At 43.8% G+C, this 19,811-nt stretch overlaps 1 protein-coding gene across 2 annotated transcripts in view; it reads right to left on the bottom strand.

Annotated features, from left to right (window-relative positions):
• Positions 1-19,811, bottom strand: part of Lhfpl2 (LHFPL tetraspan subfamily member 2) — a 135,201-nt gene that overhangs the window by 72,220 nt on the left and 43,170 nt on the right. Inside the window, exon 2 of one of the 2 annotated variants that reach the window (XM_028760203.1) lies at positions 1,531-1,583. The gene's annotated coding sequence lies outside the window, so the exon portion shown is untranslated. Of the gene's footprint in view, positions 1-1,522; positions 1,584-19,811 lie in introns of both variants that reach the window. The other variant, XM_028760202.1, reaches the window with a different exon arrangement.

Here is a 19,811-nt window from a genome sequence, read left to right as displayed (position 1 = left end):
AATATTTAAAGATCAGCAGTTTGATAAGGTGCAAATATTTACCCTGCCCAGGACACCATCTGTTTTAAGCCAGCCCTTGCTTTCCCATGAGAAGGTTGCTGCTCTAATCAGTTTATAATTCACAAGTGTTTGTGATTCTCATTAAAAAGAGCCCAAGTCTCCCAACAGTGCTGGTGCTGGAGCCTAGTACTGCTTGATCAGTCGGTAGCACAAGATGGAATGCAGGAAAACTATGTCCTTTCTCAAAACCTGGAAACCAAAACAATGGCTTTTCTACGAAGGGGACAGTATTTGTAGAAATGCCCTGCATAAACCCTCTGCATGCAGCAAGCCCTACTGGACAGCCGTCAGTTGGACTAGAACCTACACTAGACTCTGGCTCCTTTGATCTAAGCTTACTGTCAAGATTGTAACACTCACAGGGCCCTAAAATGACAGAAGTGAACAGGCCTCTCTCTTTCGAGAATCAGAACTGGACCAATTTTTAGCGGCAGATACTCAACTACCCTCTGCCTTGATTTTCCTAAATGAGCGCTGCAGGGGGTTATCCACCCCCTACTACTACTATTTTCCAAAGGTGACCTTTGTAAATTAAAATTTCCTAAATCATTAATCACCTGTGACTGAACTGTTTCCAACTGTCTTTCTGGCAATCCCTCTGTATGAGTGATCATCAAGCAATAAATCTGGGTTATTTTAATTGGCCACATCTACTTCCCTGTTCTAAGAGAAATGATACAGGACTTAAAATGATCTATAGAGAGGCTAAAGGGGGAAGACCCACAATACAGAGCTCTGAAATTGTTACCTGAGCAGCAACAGAACAAAGCAGATCAGAACAGAAGGAAAAATTAGAGTATTAAGCTCAATGCTGTTTATCCGACACCAGTATGACTTCTGTGTGGTAATAACTGATGCTATCCAGCTGATACACTGAGTCTAGTAAACGAGGCCTGCGACTCACGTGGTGGTTTGAAATACAATGGCCTTCATTGGTTCATATGTCTTAATGCTCGGTGGAACTGTTTGGGGAGGATTAGGAGGTGTGGCCTTGTGGTGTCACTATGGGCCAGCTTTGAGGTTTTAAAGCTCACACCAGGCCCAGTTATCTCTCTGCCTCCGACTTGTGGGTGAAGATATGAGCTGTCAGTTGTTGCTGCAGCCATGTCTTTACTGCAACACCATGGGCTCTAACTCTCTGGAACTGTAAACCAATTAAAATCTTTCTTTCATAAGTCACCTTGGTCGTGGTATTTTATCACAGCAATAGAAACGTAACTAAGATACCAGGCAAGGTCCCAAAAGGTAAAAAGTTATCTTTCTCAAAAAAATGCTTCCAACAATAACATCATCAAGCCAGACACAACGGCCCCCACCTGTCATCCCAGTACACAGAGGGCTGAGGCAAGAGGATTGCTGTGAGTTTCAAGACTACACAGGCTGTATAACAAGACCCTGCCTTGAAAAACAAGACAAACAAGACAAAGAGACACTAACAGTGAGGACATGTGATTGCATTTACCTATTTACCTCACCAGCAATGCTCAGCAATGTCTCAATGAACAACTTCAGAAAAACACCACCTAAAGAGACAAAACAGAACCAATTGAACATTAGACATTTGTTTATAGTTTATAATACCAAGAAAACCATCACACAATTTTATATCTCATTGAAATGTTTGATATTTCTACAAATACTGATCTCCACATCAACGGTGCAACTTGACTTAGAGCAAAGCTACTTCATTCTAGGAGAGTAAAGCATTAAGCCAAGGTCCACCCCACAGGTGGGGAGGGGGCAATGGAGAATGAGTGTGCAGTCCACCATGCACCAATTCACATCCCCTTCCCTTTTCCCCACAAAGGGACCAACTTCAAAATGCATGTGTATGTAAGACCTACCTTAACCAGCTACTGTAACTTATTTTAAAGCTAAAGTCACAAGTATATATTTTAAAAACTTGGAAAATGGAAAAATGAACACTAAAACCATAACAGCAAAAACATTGGGAGGAATTATTCAGAAATCAAGTATTTCTTCTAGTTATTTCAATATCTTTTAGGTAACCTTTAGAAACTGATGTGCCTAGAAATACACTCAGAACACATAGATCCCCAAATATCCACTCAGCATTGCTTGGAAATGTTAAACATAAATGGAACAATTTTTAAAAATAAAGTATCATAGACTATATACCTTGAAAGTGTATTATACCTTTTATACTGTTATCATATTACAACCTCCCAGCTACTATGCCTACTAACAAATGAGGAGTCTGTTAAAGCAGAGAGCTTGCTTGGATCTCACAGACTCAGGGCTAAGGAATTATATCCTGACACGTATGGTTTTATTCTTTTTTTTTTTTTTTTTTTTTTTTTTTTTTTTGGTTTTTCGAGACAGGGTTTCTCTGTATAGCCCGGGCTGTCCTGGAACTCACTCTGTAGACCAGGCTGGCCTCGAACTCAGAAATCCGCCTGCCTCTGCCTCCCGAGTGGTATGGTTTTATTCTTGAAGGTTTCCTTTCTACTTTGCAGAACACATGCAATATATCCCTTGATAGAAACCTGACATTCCTTAATGCAAAATCCTGTAAAAATCAAATGGCTAGCATGTAACATCAACCTCTTCTCTTTGCATATTTAAAAGTTATTTCTTCATGGAGAACAAAAGAGCTATGATGGACTATAACATAGCATAAAAATAAATATTTAAAAATTAAGAATTTAGAGTTCAAAAAGTATTTAATATATAGCTACTAGTGAAGAAATATACTAAATTCCATGTAAGAATAATCAAACAAAATATTCAAGAACCTCAACTGTATCACTAAACAGGGAAACAGGAAGTCCATATGCCCACATTCTATAATCAAATTTTCAAATGGTGTTGACAATGAATATCTATACCAGTGAGCTATAAATACCCATGCTTATGTCCTGCTGTAGACTGCTATCAGGAGAGACCATGTTTATCCAAGCTGTTCCTGAAACTGAAGAGACAGCAGTGACTCAAAGGCCTCTTTTTCTTAAAAAGATAAAATCATTTTAACAGCCTGGAGCAATGATTCAGTAGTTAGATGCACTGATTGCTCTTCTAAAGGATCACGGTTCGATTCCCAGCACCCACAAGGCAGCTCACAACTGGCTGTAACTCCAGTTCCAGGGGCTGAAGTGCCTCTGGAATACATCTACAGGCATGTATTGTACATGTATACATGTAAGCAAAACAGTCACATACACAAATTACAAATAAATCTTTTTTTTAAAGATTTATTTATTTATTTTATTTATGAGTACACTGTCGCTGTCTTCAGACACACCAGAATAGGGCATCCAATCTCATTACAAATGGTTGTGAGCCACCATGTGGTTGCTGGGATTTGAACTCAGGACCTCTGGAAGAACAGTCAGTGCTCTTAACCGCTAAGCCATCTCTCCAGCCCCAAATAAATCTTTTTAACAAAGAGAAAAACTAACTTTAGCTAAGAAATGAATTTGAAAACACTGAATCACCTGGATTTCACATATTAAAACAATAAATACATAAAAGAATTTTGTATCTATAAAGACCTTAGCTATAATAGGTTTAAAGCTGTTTTTTCTTTACTCAATGGCTCTTTGTAAGCTAATTGCTAGCTACATTCTAAGCATTCCCCAGCACTTTAATAGGGGAAGTCATGGTAAGTCATCGCCAGCATGTTTATCTGAATATGCTGTCTGTGAACCAAACCCTGAGGGTTATTATGAATGGGCCTTTGATAAGCAGAGGTCTTCATCAACATTTTATACTCCTTAAAGTCGAAATGAGATGCAGAGGTACTACAATCTTAGCACCACTGAAAGTCAAATACATTTTTTGAATTCCTTCTTTTATACATGGTACTAGCCAAGCTCTGGACAGAGTTCCAAGTCTCCAACAGTACTAGAGAAGTCAAGCTAGAATACTGATCCCACCCACGGCTTTCTGAACTCACGAGGCTGCTAAAGACCATTCCTAGAATAAGTCCGTTCATCTCAACAGTCTGAAGACAAAAGGCAATTAGGAGTAAGTCTTCAGAGTCATGACTAAACTTTCTCCATAAAGTCACATTTTTAAAAACAAAACAACCAGGAGGCTCAAGAGGGATTAGTCAAGTGAGTTAATTCTCTAGGTTTGCTTGGTAACTAAGATGCTGATCTTATCTAAAGAGTAAGTGTAGGGTGTGTGTGTGTGTGTGTGTGGTGTGTGTGTGTGTGTGTGCCATGTAACTATTAAATAGCTACACTTCTAAGTGAAGCTCTCTCTTTAAAAAATATTTTAAGCTATGTGAGTATGTGTGTATGTGCATGTTTCTGTGCACTGAATGCACTGCCCCTTGGAGCCAGAAGAGGGCATTAGATCCCCTGGAGCTGGAGTTACAGAAAGCTGGGAGCCCAATGTAGGTGCTTGGAGCTAAACTCTCCAAAACAGGAGTACTTTTAACTCACAAGTTATTGCTTTAACCCCTTAAGGTACTATTTTTATTATTTAACAATATGTTCTTTAAAAGAACAAAAACAGAAAACCACACAGGATACTAAAATCACTGTCATGTAGCCTTCAAGAATTCACAGAAGATAATGAGCCACTAGGCCTTAACTGCCAGGCTGTTCTATGCCCTACATGGGAATTAACCCCTTTACTTCTCATAAATACTCTGAGAGAGACAAGGACCTCTATCTTCAAGACAAGGACGGGAACGGTAATGCTTACAGAACCTTCTGAGAGCTACATGGCTGAGATCAGCTGCATTAAGACTCAGCTCCAAATGTCCTAAGACGTTTAATCCTAAGACTCCGCACAGGCAAGAGGAGAAAAGTTTTGCCTCCTTCTAAAGTGGAGGGAAATGTGATTCTGAGTAGTATTGCCCGGTCCTCCAAGTCACACTGCCGACTGGCAACAAGTCAGACAGATGGCAGGACACTGTGTGCCACGGCCTGTGCCGTCTGTCTCTCCAGCAGCTGACCTTTGGTAGAGATTCTATGAATGAAGATGTAAGTCTGTGTGGTGAGCACTGGATGCCTTTGCTCCCTGGGAAGACCCCCCTGAAACCCTGTCACAGTATACAGTCACACCAAGGAACACTCTGCTATGTCACCAAGTGTTTCATTGTCCCATATGCAACTGTCTTACACCTAATGGCTGATAAGCACACAGGTGCGTATAAAAAGTGAAAATATCCGTTTTCGTTAGTGACCATTCTCTCACCTACATTTTTTATGTTATTGGTCTGGTTGACCATGTAAACTATTTATAGCCCAATGAATGTAAGCACTGTTTATTCCAGAAGGCATCGTAAGTAACATGAAAACCATGGCAGCTATTCTCATTAAAAGGTAAAAAGTTGGTACTCCCATTCATCTCCATCTGGGCTGCATGGCCCCTGTTCCACTTCCGGGCCTCAGAAGGGAGAAACGACAGCTGTCCTTTGTGCCCATGCACAGCATTCACGTGGCAGGCACCAGCCTCACTGACCGTACTGAATTGTGAGAAACAGGAAACAGAGCCGTAGGACCCCTTTCTCAGTTACAGATTGCTAAACTTGAAATACCCCAATCTGAACTGCTTCACATTACTCTGTAAGACAAGAGCCAAAGAGTGAAAACCGCCTGGGCAGTTACAAGGATACATTTCAGCCTAATGAAAAAGGAACTCAGTAAGAAACAGAGCTGCCCACGGCAGTCCGGTTGGTTTGTCTCAGAGGCGGTTAGGACCCAGCTGTTCATGATCACAAAAGCCACAGAGAGGGAGAGTCTGAGTAATTGTCCTTGAACAGGGAGCCTTTTCCTGAAACCTGAGCTAGTTCACTCCATCCACCCTGGCAAGGGTGGGCGGGTGCTTCCCAGTCGATCTTCAGAGCCACGTCTGATGCAGTTTCTCATCTGAGCCACACTATGCATAAAAGGGAACTGGGGCGTGGGTGGAGACATACCTCATTTATTATTCTCACTTCTCTGGATAGGAAGCTGAGCAGTTATACTGAGTCACAAAAATATTACATACAACAATCTGTGCTTTAAAATACACTTAAATGTGTGTGTGTGTGTACATGTGTGCCTGTGTGTGTGTTTGTGTGTACACCTGTGCCTGTGTGTTTGTGCGCCTGTGTGTGCGCGCCTGTGTGTGCTTATGCATGTGCCACACCTATGTGGAAGACCCAGGACAACCTCAGGTGTTGGTCCCCATCTTCCACCCTGACACAGGTCTCGTCCACTAGCTGGCCTGCACATTTCCAGTGACTCTCATGTCTCCACCTCCCATGTCCCAAAGGGATGCAGGATTACAGATGTGCACTGCATGCCTGGCTTTCCACGGGTTCCATGGGCGTGAAGTCAGGTTCTCACACTGGCATGGCATGAGCTATACCTAATGACCGCTGTTTCCCCAGCCCTCAATCTAGAACACCAAGCCTATTTTAAGTCAGCTGGTTCTTCAACACTCAGGATGTGATACTTTGAACCACTGCACATTCAAATGTACATGAAAGACCTAAAGCATGGAGGTGAATCCTAAAGGAGTAGCTAACAGAGCAGTGCTTCTGTACTCTAGCAGACCTCCCTTGCTCCTTTACAAAGAAGGGCTCATTACATTCCCAGCGGGAATGTTAAGGTTCTGTTTACTCTAGTCAACTCAAGGGATAATTATCCAAGTCTACTTTACTGGGCTTTGTTGGTAAAACAAATGCTTGGAGAGGTTTCTCCTTGGTTTAAGGGCAGCTCAGCATAACAAACACAGAGAGCAGTGCTCCAGTTCTGTGTCCAAAGCATAAACTGTGGCTCAAAGATCAGCCTGGGAGTTATTAAGAGTAGGATTGCGTTCTCTGCCTAGTCTACAACAACCTCACACTTGGGTTGGTAAGAAGCATTCAAAAACAAAAGAAGTAGGCCAGTCACTGGAGGGATGCTGAAACTTGCAGGATTTTCAAGGAAAGACATCAAAGTGTCGAGTTTCAGGGACCTGTCTACCAAACCCAGCAGGTGGCAGGCTGCCAAGGGCTGGCTGTGCTCACTCAAGTGAAACGTTGAGAACTTGAACCTCCACAGGGCCTGGCCTGCCACTCAGGCAGTGCAATATGACTCAATTTCCAGACCATGTGGACTCTGGGTCAAATCTGAAAATCATGAACACTTCCTTTTACTCTAAGGGACTGGAAAACTCCTGGATCAAATATGAAAATGTCAGCATGGAATATGTCCGCCATTCAGTATCTGGATACTCCAGAACAGCCTACCCCTGTGCCAGCAACAAGGGAGACTCAGTTAAACTGTGCTGTACACGTCCGGTTTGGGCATCACTCTGCGGTTGCTGTCCTTTACACACAGGTGGGACCATGGGCATACACATGGTGGTGACTCCATTCCTGATATTTAGTTATAAATTCCCAAGAATAAAATAATTCTAACTCACTTCTCTGTCTCCCATATACAAAACAGATCATGGGGGCAGAGCATTAAATTTAAACATTAAAAATATATTTAGATTTGTGAACAAGAAACATGAATTTAAAAATGGACTGCGGGAAGAATCCCTACAGGCTTTCTATAGAAGAGCCAGCTCTGGGCAGGAGACACAAGGGATTGTGAAGAGTGGAGAAAATGAGGAGACTTAGCTGGCAACAATGGTGGTAGAAGGAAGAGAACGGAAAGGCGTAGGGCATGAACCCGCCGGCGGGGGGCAGGGTAGGGGGAAGGATTATACTGCACCATTCAAGGACAATGCCAGTGCCCACCTGGACCAGCCTCCATGAACACAGCCTCCATCCTACAACACTTTTGGTGAGTAATGGGGCAGTGTGCACAGTGACTCTGAGAGCCTTCTCTAGAGATAATCACGTGACAGTCTTGCCTCTTTTGTATCCTGAACTATAAGTATATAACGGTTTCACAACGCAAACTGTTGTGACTGCTGCCCACCACAGGACTGTGTACACCTCACTGAACGCTCCCACTACTTGTTCCAAACAGGTGATTTCAACCGGACAGACACAAGTTGCGACAGGCTGACAGGTGACTGCTACACACCTGGAGAACAGACCCAGGCAGACGGGTGGCTGTGGTAGTCACCATGAGTGTTCACAAGCTCACAGGGTGCTCTCTCTGCCTACCATTTCCCAGCCGTCTGCATTCCAAACCGAGGCATAAACTTTAAGTAATAACAGACCAATGTTTCCCAAAATACATGCCAAGATTAAAAGTGAAAATAAAGACTATTTACCCATTAGAATGATTTCCAAAAAGCAAGGTACTTATGGACGCACACACGGACCAAGGTACAGATTCCATAAGTAGAGACGATACTTCCACGATAGTTGCCATGTGTAAATCCCTTGGGAGTCCAGGAAAAACCTATTTAATCTATGAACGGCATTCCAGAGACCCTTGTACATCTCCAAGGGTTTTTAACCCTGCTAATAGCTCACGCAGTCTGTAGGGCTCCTCCTGGAAGTCTGATCAAGATCTTTCCCCAGGGGAAGCTCACACAAGGGTGTCACCACTGAGACAGCTCACGTTTGGGAAATGCCTTATCCTATGTCTTCTGAAAATAAGGAAAAGAAACCAAGGAGGGCTGGAGAGGCAGCCCAGTGGGTAAAGTACTTGCTATGCAAACCTGAGGACCCGAGTTTGATCCCCAGCACCCACATAGAACAGCCAGGAGGAGATGCCATGTGCCTGTAATTCCAAAACTTCTAGGGCCTGCTGGCCTGCCAGTGTAAACTAATTGCTGTGCTCCGGGTTCAATGAGAGACTCTGTCTCAGAAATTAAAAAGGCAATTGATGAAGACACTAGACATCAACCACCCACCAACATGCAAAACAAAACAAGAGAAACACAAACAAAGCGAAAAAAGAAAAGAAACCAATGGAAAGCAAGCACCCTAGGTGTGTGTGTGGGGGGGGGGAAATCACTGCACATGTGCAAGACTGGCAGTAATGGTGAAAAGGGTGGATGTGTTTGAAAAGGATGGGTGTGTCTGGATTACCAACCTTAGTTAACTTAAATTTTCACTATTGTCACATACACACACGTATTCATCTGTCCCTTAGGCTTATTGGCTTTTAGTCTAAAAGTATCAACTGGGGACATAGTCCCTGCCAGGCTCAAAGACATCAAGATGAGACATTTTGTTCAACCCATGGCATGGCTTCTCTCTTGGTGTTCAGACCAATTATCCTCTATATCTGTGGCCTTCTGCCCTGTCCTCTCTGAGGACCTCGTGGGGACAGAGCCGTGGTGGCTGCTACTACAGGCTGCTGTCCAGAGGTCAAGGCTGGCTCTTCCAGGCATATTTATGAGCTAAGTAGTCCACCCAATCAACAACTTCAAGCTTTGCTAAAACACTGACATCGATAAGCAGGAGAGGGATGTGAAATGACACAGGCGAGCATACTGAGAGGTGCAGCTTCCGCACGACCCTTGGAGGAATCAACCCCTTTGCCCTCTCGAGCATGAGGAATATGCTTTTACCACTTTCAGAAGCATATGGCTCAGGAAATATAAGGTAGGGGTTTAGAGTATGGCTCAATAGCAGAGGGCTTGTCTAGCGTACACAAAGCCCTAGGTTTGATCCCCAGCATCACAGAAACAAGACATGGCAACATATAACTGCAATCCCAGCACTTGGGAGGTAGAGGTGGAACCATCAGAAGTTGAAGGTTATTCTTGCCTATAAAGAGAACAGAAGAGGCCGGGCGGTGGTGGCGCACGCCTTTGATCCCAGCACTTGGGAGGCAGAGGCAGGTGGATTTCTGAGTTTGAGAGTTCGAGGCTAGCCTGGTCTACAGAGTGAGTTCCAGGACAGCCAGGACTACACAGAGAAACCCTGTCTCGAAAAACCAAAAAAGAAAAAAAAAAAAAAAAAAGAGAACAGAAGACTGCCCCTGTGATTCATGAAACACTGTTGTCAACAAAAACCCTGCATCATATCGGAACAAAGGGCCTCTGGACCTTTAAAGAGTACATAAAGCCTCTGATGGTGCTTTCTATCAATAATGCCCAATAAGTACACTTTATTAATAAATCCTAAAAACCAGTCAGCCATGGAGCCCTTACAGTGGGGTGACCTCATGCAAAGGTGGACGGTGGACAAACAAGGCAAAGCTGTCACCCTTTAAAAAGCCAGAGTGCGGTGAGAACTTAGATGGAAAATCTCCTGGAACAACTCTGTCAGCCTAACCAGGAGTAGCATGCCATAGAGCAGGATTCGTTACTTAAAACTAAAAACAGCGACATATAACAGAACTGTCACCAGTAAACCACCATAATTATAGACGTCCATGGAAAAGTGAGTATGATCATGTGTCAAATTAGAAAAAATGTAGCAAGCAAACTATCAATCAAAGCTCTACCCAAGGGGCACATGGAAGTTGCCAGAACTTCTTGGAGAGTCCAATTGTTGTGTGACAAAACTTTTCCCTGGGAGACACAACATACACATCTACCCACCTGAGATAAGTAACCCATGACAGACCAAAGTCCAGATACCAACAAAGTCCAACTTGGTAAACCATGAGTTTTACTGGGGTTACATATGGGTGAGGGGTTATTTATAGGAGCAGAAATGACTTCAACAAGACATGAGCATCACCAAGGGCCATCTTAGACTTGGGTGACAGCTCACAAAGCTAAGAAGCTGGATCATACTGCACAGTGGGCAGGCATCTCAATATGTTGGAGACTGTCTTTTCTAGGTGCCTCAGCTGGTTTCTGCTTCTTCCAGGAAGTGGTTCTGGTCTCAGAATCTCTGCAGCTTTTCCCCTCTGTGCTTTGAAGCTCAGCTTTAGGTCACAGAAAGACTTCAGCTTGTATTGTTTACTCTGTCAGTGAGGGGCCTAATGAATCTGGTCAGCTTCAGGAACTTCCTAAGGTTATTTTGAGTTATTTACTTTCCTGCTTAAGGAGCTTCCTGCAGGACGGAATGTTTCAATCTTGGAAGAAACTGTTACAAAACACCAATGTCTTCTCAACTGTGGTGACAATGTCACCCTTAAGTCCCTATCTCTTCATTAATAGCATGTCCTTCCACCCCTTCTTCAAGGTTCCCCCATCTTTGTCTTAGGTCAGGTGCACAGGCTAAAAGTCAACTTCTTCCCCTCAATGTTCAGGCCTCCTGGCCCTGGCCCTTCCTGACAGTGTAAAGAGTCATGAGTAAGGGTGAGGTAAGTATAGGCAGAGTTGTCTATTACACTGAAAGAACAACAGCATCAACATCACAGTCTATGAGTGAACTGAATGGGTGGGCACAGGTCACGGTGAGAGCGCTCACCTCGTCAAAGTTTAGCCAAATAACTCTACATATCCAGTATTCACAAACTGCTTCAGGACACATGAACACGTCTCAGTAGCGAGGAAGACCACTTTTAGTGCCACACAATGAACATTCGGGGACATCCCGTTTATCCAAGGCTGTGGTCTTCTTCTATAGAGCTCTGAGTTACTCTAGTCAGTTAAGAAGTACTTCAAGATTATTGACAGTATAAAATCATCCAGTATTACTTTTAATTGCTTTGTGGAGAAATAAAAATAGGCAGAACTTGGTTTTTTAAAATGGACTTTTATTAAAAAAAAAAAGAAAAAAGAACATGCTCATTACTACAAGGTCCATAAACATGAATGTCTAGCACTGACAGGAGCAGAAACTCTCATTAGCGATTACAAATCAAGTCTATGAGATGAAACCCTTCCTCACACAGACTGAAAGGGGTTGACGGGTGTGGTACTGAAACTAAAGTCAGAGGCTGAGCTGAACATACAGGTCAAAAAATGCAGGACAGAAAAGGCATTGGCTGGCTGGGGGGTGGTGAGTGTTTAAATTTGCAGCTAGCTATGTAGCTCAAAACAACACCAACACCAACCAAAACAGTCAGCCTCAGTGATGGGAAACAAGACACAAAAGAAATCCCATTTACCATAGTTAAGCTGGTCAACACCACTTCCAAGGCCACTCTACCACTCCAGGGGCCCTGCAGAGAGGGTCCTAGGGACAGCACCAGAGTCTGAGTACAGAGAGAGGAAGCAGAGCTGTTTCCAAGTGACAGCCAGGAAAGACATTTCACTGTTATCTCTCCCACTCCCAGTATCAGATTCCACTTATAATTTTGAAGAAAATATTCACAGTTCAACAGTTTGGAAGCCACTGCCTAGAACTAATTAATGCAACGAAATCTTGATTTTTGTGGTCTGTTTTACAACTGGCTGAGGACTGTCTAGGAGATGGTTGGGGCAGGGGTGGGGGTGGAGGGTCGGGGAAGGAGTGGGAGGAAGGCTCCAGGATGGGGAAGCTTTAGAATTCCATAACATTTGCATTTTGTATAAAGGAAACCAATACTTTTCTCATTTAAAAAGTGCCTGAGATTGCTCATTTCAGGCTCCTTGTCTTTCTTATTTCTCACAGAAGAAAGCATCATATAATACAATATAAATAACTGAATCCAGGTGATTCCTGGAGAAGGATGGAGCCCTGCTGAGGCCCCATACAGTAATTACAGTTTCTGCTCAGACGCAGGGAACTGCCCTGTGGTTAGCAGTAAACACCCGCTCACAACAAGCCATTCTGTAAGTTTGAGCACTGCAATCATACTTTTTGTGTCTACTCCCCAAAAAACAACCTTCATAATGTTCCTGTGTGATGGGGCTGGAGAGATGGTTCAGTAGTAGTTTCAATTTCCACCACATACATGGCAGCTCACAATTGTCTGTAACTCCAGTTCCAGGGGCTCAGATACCTACCCTCAGCTCTCTCTAATTCCTCACGGTGGGGGAGAGCTATGGAGACCAATGGAGTGCTAGTCGTCCCTAGTAGGGCAGCTCTGTTCAACTCAAAGGGTGAAGTTTCACCTTCAAAAGGAGAAGACTCAGTAACAATGAGTATCAGATGTCAAAGAGGTAGGCAGGATGTCCCCTACACCAAGATGAGAGGGCCATGCTCTCCTGTGTTAGGAAAAAGGCCCTCCGTGGTCCCAGAAAGAAACACTGAGTTGGACTAGTCTTCCATGCTCTCTCTCAGCTCTCCTGAGACCAGCCCATGGCACACGCAAGAAGCAATCAGTCAGGGTTAGAAGCACAGTCTGGCCACAGAGCCCCACCCAGTTGACTGGCCCACATAGTAGCTGAACTCTGAGTTTGGCCTGATCATCTCCGTTCTTATATGCCCTAGCAGGCTCCAAATTCTTGAACAAGGTCTTAGATGCATTCCTCATCCGACAGCAATAACAAAACGGAGTGATAGGACACAACTTTTTTCTATTAAGAAAATAGTACTTTACTAATTAATAGCTAATGACTTAGAGTGAACCTAGTTATAGTCAATGGTAAACAACAACCTACAACTTGTTTAGGCCTCTTTCTCTACAAGCTTCTTCAAGGCCAGAGGGCTGCAGATGTGTCCCTGAAGCCTCTGAACAATCTTTCCTCAGAGACCATTCTGTTCACCTCAGATTTTGCTCCAGACTGTTTGTTAAGATGAAGCAAGGCCACTCTCGCTAAACTAGAACAATTCTTCCTACCACTGGGACCTGTCCTCAGCTACTACGTCACCTTGAGACAGCTCAAACCTCAGCACTTTCTGTGTAACTCAAAGCAAGAACACACTCAGAGAAAGAGAGAGAGACTGCTGTGGGCAGCATCCCTTGGAGAGCAAACTTCAGTCCAGGGAGTTGAGGTAACAAAAAATGTCTTGGTGGACCAGGCATATGATGGCATGCACGCGCTATCCCAATACTAGAACAACTAAGGCAGAAACATCATAAACACAGCCCGGGCTACTTGGTGAGACTCTATCACCACAAAATTTTGGTGCTGAGCCAGATGGTTCAATAACCACATCCCTTCAAATTCTGTGTTTCTGGTATTATGTTATAAGCAAGTACCTCAGGGCCTGGTGGGCTCTGATGTACCTCAGGAACTCTGGGGCAGAGGTACCTGATAACAAACCAACCAATGGTGCCACATTATTTGTGTCCTATATTAGGGTTACACATGAGATCAAGGGCCCGCTATAAGTAAACAAACACCCAGAGGAGCCCCACTTATGGCAGAATTAACTCCGCCATAAAGCTGAAAGAAAGAAACCAGCACTACTGCCAAATATTGAAGCTCAAGAGGCCTCACATTTAGTTTTGTCTGCCCAATAAAAAGGAAAGAGCCAGAGAACATGGAGTCCATAGCCCCAGATACTCAAAGGCTGAACAGAAATGCGAAGACCAGGTGTTCAAGACTAGCCTTGGCAACATACAGGGAGAAAGTAAACACAAAGAAAAAAAGGATTTGCAGGTCTGTGAGAAGGTCCCTCACACACACACTGCCTCAACTGAGTCAGCTCCAGAGACAATGGCAGCAGACATTTAACCTCCTAATCTATGTTCCTAAATTTTTCCGGGTGGACTGGTACACACCTGCAATCTCACCTCTGAGGAGCCTGAGGCAGGAGGATGGAAAGCCCCAGGCCAGCTTCAAGTACATAGAGAGCTAGTCTCAAAAATAATAGACAATATGCAGGAGGGGTGGCGTGGTGGTTAAAGACACTTGCTGCTCCTGCAGAGGACCAGAGTTCCGTTCCCAGTACCCACATGGCAGCTCACAACCACCCACAGCAGAGCTCCAATACCAACACTCTCTTTTGATGTTTGCAGGCATCAGGCGTACATACGGTAACATACATACCTTCAGGCAAAACACTCATGCACATAAAATAATTTTTGAAAGAATTAAAAATAAACAAATATAAAATTCCAAAACCTTTACCCTAAAAATGGAATGTGGAAAAACTTATGAAGTTCTCAAAATTACTAACACATATAAAAATAAAAACTGAGACTTTAACCACTTGAATCTCTCTCTGCTAAGCACCTTCCATGACTTTCTGTTTCCTCTGCTAAGAAAACCTCCATGTTCTTTGGCGAGAGTGCTCACTAGCCTCGGAAGTCTCTTTAAAGTCGATGGGAAGGAGGCAGATGGGCTGGCCTCTATGTGGTAGGAGGAAGATCTGGATGCAATTTGCAGAAGGAGAAGCAAATGGCCCCGGGGACAGGGGGAATTCAGCAAGTCACCAAGAACTATGTTCGCTGTGGTTTGGCATTCCACAAAGAACCTTTTCTCTAACTTTTCAATTTTTATCATTCTAGGCACATACTGGAGCCAGATGATTTTAGAGGCTTGTTCCAGATAATCTGCTTAACTCTTTAGAGTCAAGAGTGTCCAGCAGCGCAGATCTAAATATCCTTGTGGTACAACAGTTCTGTGTGGATCGTGTCTCTACACAGAACCATGGCCATTTGATGGCTTCTTTGGACTTCAGACAGCCAACTGCCTTCTTCATGCCATCCTCTGAAGAGAGCATGTGCTGTTTTCTACAATGAGAACTTCCCTTATTTTCTCCCTCCCACTCATCCCTCAATCTGCAGAAGCAGTACTACCACGCAAGGCAGAAGTCACTGCAGAGCTCAGCGTTTAACGTCCACAGACGCGAACAAAAGACTGACTATTCTTCTGATCTCCTGATATATGAATACTAACCTGAGTGGTTAATAAATTTGGAATACTGCAGAAGACCATTTTGGTCACCCTCCAAGCGGACTTACTTAAGTGACCTAATTTTTATGTTCCACTTTGAAGATCTCCTCGGCAGAAATTCCACAATTTCCACCAGTTGCTTAACTCGTGGTTTCGTTTCTTTTGGCGTCAATGGGGACCAGTTCAACCTCTTTTTAAAGTGAAATGAGAGATTTCCAGATGGAGGTGGGTGGAATGGTGTCAGACGCCATGCACCTGAAAGACCCTTGGAAGATGCTTTCCAGAGAGACTGGGTGTTGTCTTAACCCCGGCTCTCTTATAGAGATGATGCTGGGGACAGGAACACTTCACAAAGAACAGCCTACCCTCGATGGCAGGTCCACAGAAGGTGTCTGGCTCCCCAAGAACACACAAGCTGCCGTCTCCAAGACAGGTCTGCAGTGTATCTGCATTTAAAATCCAAGTTCACAAACTCAATGGCCATCACAGCTCCTGGTGGGAAAGTGGTGAGCATGCAATAAAGAAGTGTGTTCTGGTCACTAGAGACGATCTTCTCTGGGTCTTCCAAGTTTCTCAAATAAAGAAAGGAATCTGTGTGTGTGTGTGTGTGTGTGTGTGTGTGTGTGTCCTTTTCTGCCTTGTTTAACAGTTCCTGTTCCCTAAGAGGTATTATATTGCATTTTCTGACATTCTTTCAAAGAAGAATTTCCCACCATGCTACAATCCCGTAACAAGTCTTCCGGAGACTTTGCCCTCGCCTTTCTGGAATTTTTCAATGAAACTCAAAAGTGATGTTTACCTGACCCCCAAATGCTACCCTAATGAAATCTCTGTTTTTAATTCTTTGAACTCTTCTCCCCCTCTTTCCTTGTCATGCCTTCTGGGAAGGAAAGACAAGTACAGGGGTTGGCTGGACCTCAACTGGCAAACACCAGCATAACTGAGTTTGAATAGTTTCTCAAAAACTTGGACAGAGTCACAAAGGTATTAATTATGCTCCCACCTCTGGCATGACTGCTGTGTTTCACCTGCAGAAAGAATCAATTAAAGATAGGACATGCCAGCACATTGATTTTGTCTCTCATAAACAAAACCAAGATGTCAATCATAAGAAGAATAAGAATAAGTGGATCTTCTGATTTTTTTTTTAAGACAGAGCAGAAAAAACCATAACCTTAGGGTGGAGAGATAGCCCACTGGATAAGGTACTTGGCCTAGAAGCATGAGGGACAGAGTTCAGATCCCCAGGTACACACATAAAGCTGGAAGGGGCTTCCCCACACAGAGGCATACAAATCCCCACTAGAGGTGGGGATGTCCTAAGAAGGAAGGAGGATAACCTTCTGCCAACAAGAGTCTGGATGAGGCTGGTTTAGGCTTTCGCTGCCTGGGACCCTTCGAGGAAGTTTAGTTAATAATTTCCTTGCCTTGCCAGAGAGAATTTTCTGTTGTAGGGAGTTTATTTTGTTTTTCAATTTCATTTAAACTGGTTGAATTTAACCATGTTTAGGAAGGTCTGAGAGGGAGGAGGTGTGCAATGAGCATAGTGAAAAATGCCTTTTAGGCATGTAAACATAGCTTAGTCAGGAACTCCACTACACCCAAGGCTTACCTGATAACCAGAACCTAGTGACAACATGCACCCGGGATAAGCAGACACAGTCCTAGAACCCTATGACGGCATATACAAAACCCCACTGGACAGAATATAAGCTGAGACCAAGAGCAATGCTCTGCTCTGCACATCTGGAGAGACACCACCTTGAACTGCCCCGCAGCTGAAGAGTCTCCCCCAGGATCCTGACTCTTGAACCAGAGGCTTCTGTTACAGACTGGATTTGATCTTCAGCTAAGATACCTCACACGGGTGAGCAGCTTTGGAGAGACAGGCTTAGGATCACAGTTAGGAATTTAGAGTGTGAGCCTTGTGTGATGAGCCTCTACATAATAAAATATAAGTTTTCTTATACTATCTGTATCTACCTTCTTGTTCCAGACAAGGTGTGAAGGGGAGAAGTGGGAGGGGGTGGGGGAGGTTGGGGAGGGAGGGGGAGAGAAATAGACAGTCAGAGAGACAAACACTCCAGTCTCATCTCATTATCTCAGAAGGGCTTCTGACTGAGGACATGTGCTTTCCTCTGGCAAAAGATCAAGGAGAGAAAGACGGATGTGGACTTCTCCCGGAAGTGTCTGCCTGGAATCTGAAAGTGTCTCCAGTTCCATTCCTCTCTATCTAAAAGTCTGGGTGTCCAGGAGCAGGCTTGCTTCCCAATACCTGTCCTGTCACACACGACCTACCGACACGACACATGTGCACGTTGGGGCTCACACTCCCAGCCCCACTGTCTGCTCCTAGAAACAAGGGGGAGGGGACACATATTCATTGAGAAGATACTTCTGAGAAAGTATATTCAGTATAATAGGAAGCTTACTTTTTTCAAATCTCATACAGTTTCCTCTACCTTTTGGAATCTGATTCTGCAAAAGAGAAAGATGAAAATTGTCTTCCACCAAAGCAAGATGCCCTCCCTCACGTGGCCTTGAAGGTGAGGCAAGTTTGGTAGTTTTGCTGTTTGTCATAGCTTTGTCCTTTCTCTGCGGTACAGCCTCTGGCCATGGTCAAGAACCATCAGAAAGATACACTTACTGTGGTGCCCACTACCGAATACTTAACTATGTGTTGACAAAGGCCCTGACTGCCTGACCAAAATCAAGAAAATCCGGGCCCTGAAATTCCATTTACTAAGAAAACCTTCCCGCTATGCTCCAGCTCAGTATTTCAAATCAAGGACTATGAGGGGATCTTTAGAAGGAAAAACAAGAGTCCCTGAGCTTCCTCATCCTCATCAATCAGAAGCTGAAGGCTGGGAGAGAGTTGCAGTAGGGGAAGTCTTGGCTTAACAGTAATATGAAGTACGTACATAAACAAATGAGCCATTAGCTCAATTCAGACTGGATTCTTCTTAGCCTGGAGCTACTTTTATAAGCAGGGCCCAGGATTAAAATAAGGGAACTATTTTGTTCCCATTCACAGTCTTATTGGCTATGAAGTAATGACTTTTACAGGCAGAGGTGGTACACGCCTTTAATTCCAGAACTTGGGAGTCAGAGGCAGGTAGATCTCTGAGTTCAAGGTCAGCCTGACCTACAGAGTGAGTTCCAGGGCAGGAACAGAGAAACCCTATCTCGAAAGACATAACAACCAATTTTACAAAGTAGTGACTCTTAAAGCATTTTTGTTGTGTATTCATGCCCACATGATGAAAGAAAGGACATTTGTCACAGTGCACCATGAGAGGTCAGACCACAACACCATGGAGTTAGTTCTCGCCTTCCATCTTTATGTGGATTCTAAAGACTGAACTCAGGCTGTCGGGGTCACACAGCAAAGCTATTTGCTGAGCAAGAGGTAATGACCTGTAAAAGGGGTTTTGCTTCTAGATAATAAATAAGTCTTTAATCTTAGAGTAGGATGAAATCATCTCATGTCACTGCTATTTGTAAATATATCTCTAAATGATACTTCTAAACTCCAAACTCCAAATATCAGTTGGGGAGAAGGGTTTGTGGTTTTCACCAATTTTAGATTAAAATGAAAAAAACAGAAGTCTCCTGTGACTTTTTTCCATTTCCCCATAGAAGGTACCAGAGGAAGAAAGTCAGCTAGAACAAGTAAGTTCTCAAGGGAGACCAAGGGGAACCGAGCAACAGCTTCACTGGGAAGCATATCCCACCCATAATCAAGTGAAGGATGAGCCTTCAGCACTGAGTACCCCGTGGGCCTTCCTCTCCCTGTTACAAGGAAATGCAGACAGATGGATCTGGTCAAGTGATACCCAGAGGGATGTAAGTAAGGTACATGGTTCTACTACAGTTGAGTTGGTAGAGCCTTGCTTAACATGAATAAAGTCTGGGTTCCAATTCCTGGTATCATATAAATGGCCATGGCAAATACCTACAGTCCTGGCACTTGGGAGGTAGAGGCAGGATGATCAGAAGTTCAAGGTCACTCCTGCTATGTAGTAAGGTTAAAGCCATCCAGGGATACATGAGATTCCCTCCTCTCAAAAAAGTAGAGAAGAAAAAGTATTTGAGGTCAGCAAGATGGATTGGTGAGTAAAGGCACTTGCTACCTAACCTAACTATTGAGTTGGGTTTCCAGGACTAATGTGGTGGAAAGAGAGAACTCCCACAAGCTGTCCTCTGATCTCCACAGGCTTGGCATGATACATGCATACACAGAGAGAGAGAGAGAGAGAGAGAGAGAGAGAGAGAGAGAGAGA

Source organism: Grammomys surdaster, unplaced genomic scaffold (assembly GCF_004785775.1).
Source record: "Grammomys surdaster isolate TR1022 unplaced genomic scaffold, NIH_TR_1.0 126391, whole genome shotgun sequence".
NCBI classification, from domain to species: domain Eukaryota; kingdom Metazoa; phylum Chordata; class Mammalia; order Rodentia; family Muridae; genus Grammomys; species Grammomys surdaster.
The sequence above is the reverse complement of the archived record's forward strand: the minus strand, read 5'-3'. Positions and strand labels throughout refer to the sequence as shown.